Raw genomic sequence first — 6856 nt, forward strand, 5'->3', positions numbered from 1 at the left:
GCACCCCGACCCCCTGCCACACCCCTCCTGCACCCCAACCCACTTCCCTGAGCCCCCGCCGCACCCCGACCCCCTGCCCTGAGCCCCTGTCGCACCCCACACCCCTCCTGCACCCCAACCCCCTTCCCTGAGCCGCCTGACGCACCTTGCACCCCTCCTGCACCCCAACCCACTGCCCTGAGCCCCCTGCTGCACCCCTCTTGCACCCCAATCCACTGCTCTGACCCCCTGCCACACCCCTCACCCCTCCTGCACCCCACACCCCAACTCCCTGCCCTGAGCCCCTGCCACACCCCACACCCCTCCTGCACCCCCTGGGGGCAGGGAGGGGGCGGAGTTGGGGTGGGGATTTCGGGGAAGGGGTTGGAATGGGGGCAGGGAAGGGGTGGGAAGAGGCGGGACAGGGGTGGGGCCTCATGGAAGGGGTGGAGTGGGGGTGGGGCCGAGGGCGGCGGGGAGAAGGTGTCAGTAATGCGGCCCTCGGGCCAATGTACTAGTCCTCATGTGGCCCTTGTGGTCATTTGAGTTTGAGACCCCTGGTCTAGGTGATCACCATGGCCGCTTGTGGCCTTGCAGTCTATGAATCGATAGGCCGGGAACTGGTCCTGTGCTCTAGGTCTGGGGCTGGTGAAGAGGATCTGGGAGGGCAGATGGCTCTCAGGTGCAGCAGGTCCCTGGCACCCCAGATCAATAGCAGTGCGAGGAAGCCGAGGCCCCCATCTCCTCATTTCCCTTCCAGGTGTCGGAGGCTGTGATGAGCATTTACAAGAACCTGGACTCCATCAGCGAGCCGCTGTCCCGGAGGGAGCTGTTCAGGACCCTTCTCGTGCTGGGCAACCAGTACAGCGAGGAGGTGGTCAGAACCCTGCTGGGCTGCTCGCTGTCATGTGACAGGTACGGGGCTGGGGCTGCCGCCGCTTGCGCTCCGGGTCCCCCGGACTGGTCCCGCTGCCAGGGACAGGGGAGTGCAGAACCTTCCAGAGATCTCCTGCTCCCTGCAGAGCTGCTGCTTCTCCTGGAGGGTTTTGCAGGCTGGCTTGCCCTGGAGACAGGCCAGCCTGCAAAACCCTGTATGGCATCCCTCAGCCTTCCCTGGGGCTGACACTCAGACCCGGTCCCTAGGCAGCCTGCACCAGCAGCAGCGGGAGGGCAACAAAGAACTGGCCGGTGTGAGGAGACCCAGCAGGGTGCCGGTGCCGGGGGGGGGGGGAGGGGGTACAGGAGGCTGGCGGGGCTCTGACCAAGTGCCATTGGCTCTCTCCCTTTGCAGCGTTGCTGCGGAGATGTGGAGGATGCTGACATCCCACTGCCAGACCACAGAAAAGATCCTAAAGGAGCTGCTCAACACGCTGCGGGAGCAGCCGTTTTACTACCATCATATCTCTCAGAGAAACGAGCCCTTGGCCGTAAGTACCAGCCCCTGCAGCAAGGGAAGGAGCGCCGTGTGTCCCCATCACTGCCTGAGGGTGTCTCTCAGTCTCCCACGGGGTGTAGTCATTGGGCCGAAGAGAGAGCGTGACTCTAGCCAGTGCTATAGTCGAGCCGGAACACGCCGAAACGCTCTCCTGGTGCTATTCAGCAGCACTCCTAGAACCACAGGGTGAGAAGGGATCGCAGGGTCAGCTCGTCCAGCCCCCTGCCACGATGCAGGACTTGTTGTGTCTAACCCACCCCAGACAGATGGCTCCAGCCCCCTTCTGAAAACCTCCAGCGAAGGAGTTTCCACAAGCTCCCTAGGCGTCTGTCCCATTGTCCTACTCTTCTTACCGTTAGGAAGCTTTTCCTGAGGTTTAATCTACATCTGCTGTGCTGTAGTTTGACCCCATCGCCTCTTGTCCTGCCCTCTGTGGAAAGAGAGAACAACTTTTCTCCATCTTTTTTTATGGCAGCCTTCCAAGTATCTGAAGACCATTATCAAGTCCCCCCTTAATCTCCTCTTTTCCAAACGACACATAGCCAGTTCCTTCAGCCTTTGCTCGTATGGCTTGTGTTCCATCCCTCTGATCATCTTTGTTACTCGCCTCTGGATCCATTACAGTTTCTCCACATCCTTTCTAGACATTGGTGACCAAAACTGGACACTGTCCTCCAGCTGAGGCCTAATCAGTGCTGAGTAGAGCGGTACTATCGCCTCCCATAACTTGCATGCTATAGCTCTGTTAATGCAACCTAAAATTGCATTTGCTTTTTTTGCAACAGCATCGCATTGCTGACTCATGCTGAGGTTGTGATCCACCACAGCTCCCAGATCCTTCTCAGAAGTGCCACGGCCAAGTTGGTTATCCCCCATTCTGTATCTGTGCATTTGATTTTTCTTCTCTAAATGTAGCACCTCACATTTGTCTTTGGTGAATTTCATTTTGTTGTCTATAGCCCGGTCCTCCAATTTACCATGATCCCTCGGAATTTTAGCTCTTTCCTCTAAAGTATTGGTGACTCCTCCTAGCTTTGTGTCATCTGCAAACTTGACCAGTTTGCTCTCTCTATCTACATCCAGGTCATTAATAAAGATGTGAAACAACACCAGACAACAATATTGTAATCGAGCCAGAACGCACATAGTAGGCAAGCTAAATGAGATGATTCACATCTCCGGCACAACTGTCTGTTACAGCCAGCAGTCCTCTGATGCAGTAAAAAGAGCATTAGGAAATTCTTCTCTTCCTAACTACTTCTTTGAGAAGGCTAAAGGTGTTGACGAAGACAGCAGCAGCCGTGCATCAACTGCAGACACAAACACAAAAACAGAGCTCTTCCTGTAATGGAGTTCACTGAGGTGGCTATTGCAGTGAGAACGAACCGTGAAGATTACCCTTCAACAGCCAAAGGACCAGCTGGCATGAATTCTGATTAGTGGATGCTGAAGAAGAGGGATTATCCTTGGTTGTCCTGCCATGATGGTAAGCTTGGATGCCTTATCTGTAGCAAAGTTTCATCAAGGTCTCTCTCTCCATAGCAGTAGGGTGGTGGTAGTTTTCTGTTTCTCCTTATGGACCTAGCTGAGAGTCCAGATTAACATCTCTGCCAATGAAGATAAAGGAACACAAAGATTCAACTGCATCTGAGGTAGCTTTACAGCTTTCAACAGAAGCAGAAACCTCAACTTTTGAAGTTGAAGTGGTTAACATGACAAAATCAGAACTTGACACAACTGTGCAGGTAAAGCGAATGGCCTATTACATTGCTAAACATGGCAGACCCTACTCTGATCGTCCCGATTTAACTGAATTCCAGATACTGCATGGTGTAGATATTGGTATCGGTCTGTGTTCACAATTCAGTGCTACAGACATGCTAGACCCTATCTCATCTGCAATGCACCGAAAGCCTTGCAAATGACGAATGTGCGCTCAGATGCCGGAGAGTGACGGAAAGATAGCCATGTCTGTTGATGAATCAACTACTCTGAGCAATGAATCAACAGTTAGAATCTATTTAAAATGTGACACTTTGAAGGATGATTATCCTCACTTCATGTTTCTTGATCTGATTGCACTTCCACATCAGACGGCTTCAGGCACTGTAGATTGTGAGCTGAAATGCCTCAATAAATCGAATTCTGATTACAATTACTCTTGTAGTATTTGCGAGTGATGGTGCTAGTGTTATGCTTCGGAAGAACTCTGGCGTAGCGAGCTGTATTGTGAAGAAGTACCCAAATGTTCTAGCGAGGTAGTGTGTGAATCACAGGTTGGATTTGGCAGCTGCTGAAACGTTAAGTGAAGTAAGAGCTGTAAATCACTTGGAATTCTTTGACAAACTGTATACGCTTTACTGCCGGTCACCTGAAACCAAGAAAGAACAAAAATAACAGGAGTACTTGTGGCACCTTAGAGACTAACAAATTTATTAGAGCATAAGCTTTCGTGGGCTACAACCCACTTCTTCGGATGCATATAGAGTGACAAGAAAGAACAAGAAGAAGATGTGAGTATCAGCAGAGGGAAAATTACTTTTTGTAGTGACCCATTATTCTTAGATAAAGTGAAAAGGAGGTAGGGCAGCTGTGCAACCGATTTGGTCTACCAGTGACAGGAATAGTCAATGCCTAGCGTGACTTTCTTGACTATACTGGTCAGAAGTGCCAGCTCAGCTGAAACCTCTGTTCAGCTCCACGCGTGTGATTTCATGCAGCACGGCTGAGTGTGAGCGTGGATTTAGCCACATGACTATGATTGTGAATGGCAAATGTGGCAAGCGGCTTATTCCGCATATGTCAAATCTCATGTTTAGCAAGCTACGTGGCCCTTCATTTTCCATGTGGCACCCTCTCAGCTGTGCCAGAACTTGGCTCAGACATCCTCGTTCTCCCTCTGATTCACAGACACATAAATTACAAGATGGAGAAAGACGCTTTGTGGAAATATTTGTAGAAATTAGATAAATGCATTACAGCAGGCCTTTGCTACTACAGCCCCTGTTATGCCTTGATGTATTTTGTGTTACTTGTGTAGCCTATTAGCTAGTTTCAATTTAAAATAAACTTTTATTATTTCCGCCTGATAGACTAATGTCTATAGTGCAGCAGCGTGATTTATTTTGTATTTTCATTAGCCTATAGGCTAAAGTAAAAAGAAAACATGCTATGCATTCATTGGGTTTTTATCACTGTACTGTCTAGATTTATATCTTTTACATAGTGTGCTGTGTACACATTAATGGCATTTCAGCACAATGATTTCAACAGTTAAAATGAATTGAATAGCTACTATAGGTGTCTGTCTGTGTGTGTGTGTGTGTGTGTGTGTGTGTGTGTGTGTGTGTACCAGGGGTTGGCAACGTTTGGCACGCGGCTCGCCAGGGTAAGCACCCTGGCGGGCCGGGCCAGTTTATTTACCTGCTGACGTGGCAGGTTTGGCCGATCGCGGCCCCCACTGGCCGCGGTTCGCCGTCCCGGGCCAATGGGGGCGATGAGAAGCGGCGCGGGCGAGGGATGTGCTGGCCGCGGTTTCTCGCCGCCCCCATTGGCCCGGGACGGCAAACCGCGGCGAGTGGGGGCCGCAATCGGCCGAACCTGCCATGTCAGCAGGTAAATAAACTGGCCCGGCCCGCCAGGGTGCTTACCCTGGCGAGCTGCGTGCCAAACGTTGCCGACCCCTGGTGTATACAATTAAAAAAAAAATCCAATACCTTGTTATTTCGGACAGCCGGCCTGTCTTCAGCCATGCCTGGTTTAGCCAAGAATTACTGTACCAGAAATTCAGTAGACAAATAAAATGTGAATTTGTATAATTCATGTTTATGAAAATCAATATTTTAGTGGCATTCCAGTACCTTCAGATTTTGGACTACACCACTGTCTCTAGTCGAGTGGTTAGGGCACCCAACTGGGAGACCCGGGGTCTAAACTCTGCTCCAATGACTATTTAAGTGTTCCCAAGTAGAGATAGATACCGAATTCCCTTTGGGGGTGGGGCTTAGGCCACACCCCTCTCCTCAGCATTTCCTATTGGCTGGTTTAGGCAGCTCCCCACTCTTAGCTTCATAGATTTCAAGGCCAGAAGGGACCTCTGTGATCATCTAGTCAGATCCCCTGCATGACACAGGCCAGAGAACTGCCCCCAGAACATTCCTAGAGCAGGTCTTTGAAGAAAAACATCCCATCGTGATTCAAAAATGGTCAGTGATGGAGAATCTATCACCACCCTGGGTAAATTGTTCCAATGATTAATTACTCTCACTGTGACGTGTATGCCTTATTTCCAATCTGAATGTCTACCTTCAACTTCCAGCCACTGGATCATGTTAGACCTTTCTCTGCTAGATTGAAAAGCCAATTATTAAATATTTGTTCCCCAGGGAAATACCTATAGACAGTAATCAAGTCATCCCTCAACCTTCTCTTTGTTAAGCTGAATAGATCGAGCTTCTTGAGTCTCTCACTGTGTAGGGTGACCAGATGTTCCAATTTTATAGGGACAGTCCTGATTTTAGGGTCTTTTTCTTATATAGGCTCCTATTACTCCCAACCCCCGTCCTGATTTTTCACACTTGCTGTCTGGTCACCCTATCACTATAAGACATGGTTTCTAATCCTTTAATCATTCTCACGACTCTTCTCTGAACCCTCTGCAATTTATCAACATTCTTCTTGCATTGTGGGCACTGGAACAGGACCCAGGATCCCAGCAGTGGGTCACACCAGTGCCAAATACTCCCACTCGAGATTCTTCTGTTTATTTATCCCAGGATCACATGAGCTCTTTTGGCCACAGCACCACACTGGGAGCTCCTGTTCAGCTGATTATCCACCAGGACTCCCAGGTCCTTTTCAGAGTCTCTGCTTCCCAGGAGAGAATCCCCCGTCCTGTTCCTAGATGTATTCATTTACAATGAGCCATAGTAAAACACATACTGTTTGATTGCCCCCCAGTTTACCAAGCGATTCAGATCGCTCTGTATCAGTGACTTGTCCTCTTCATTATTTACCACTCACCCAATTCTTGTGTCATCTGCAAACTTTATCAGTGATGATTTTATGTTTTCTTCCAGGTCATTGATAAAAATGTTAAATCGCGTAGGGCCAAGACCCAATCCCTGCAGGGACCACACTGGAAACACACCAGTGCAATGCTGATTCCCAGTTTACAATTACATTTTGAGACCTGTCAGCCAGTTTATAACCAATTCATGTGCGCCACGTTACTTTTGTATCCTTCTAGGATTCCGATCAAACTGGAGTGCGGCGCCAACTCAAGCGCCTTACAGAAGTCTACATACATTATGCCAATGCTATTTCCTTTCTCTACCAAACTTGTAATCTCATCGAAAAACAGATCGCAATTATCTTGGCGGGAAATATTTTCCATACACCCATGTTGATTTGCATTAATTAAATTATCTTCTTTAATTCTTT

This window comes from Emys orbicularis, chromosome 4 (genome assembly GCF_028017835.1).
Source record: "Emys orbicularis isolate rEmyOrb1 chromosome 4, rEmyOrb1.hap1, whole genome shotgun sequence".
Lineage (NCBI taxonomy): Eukaryota > Metazoa > Chordata > Testudines > Emydidae > Emys > Emys orbicularis.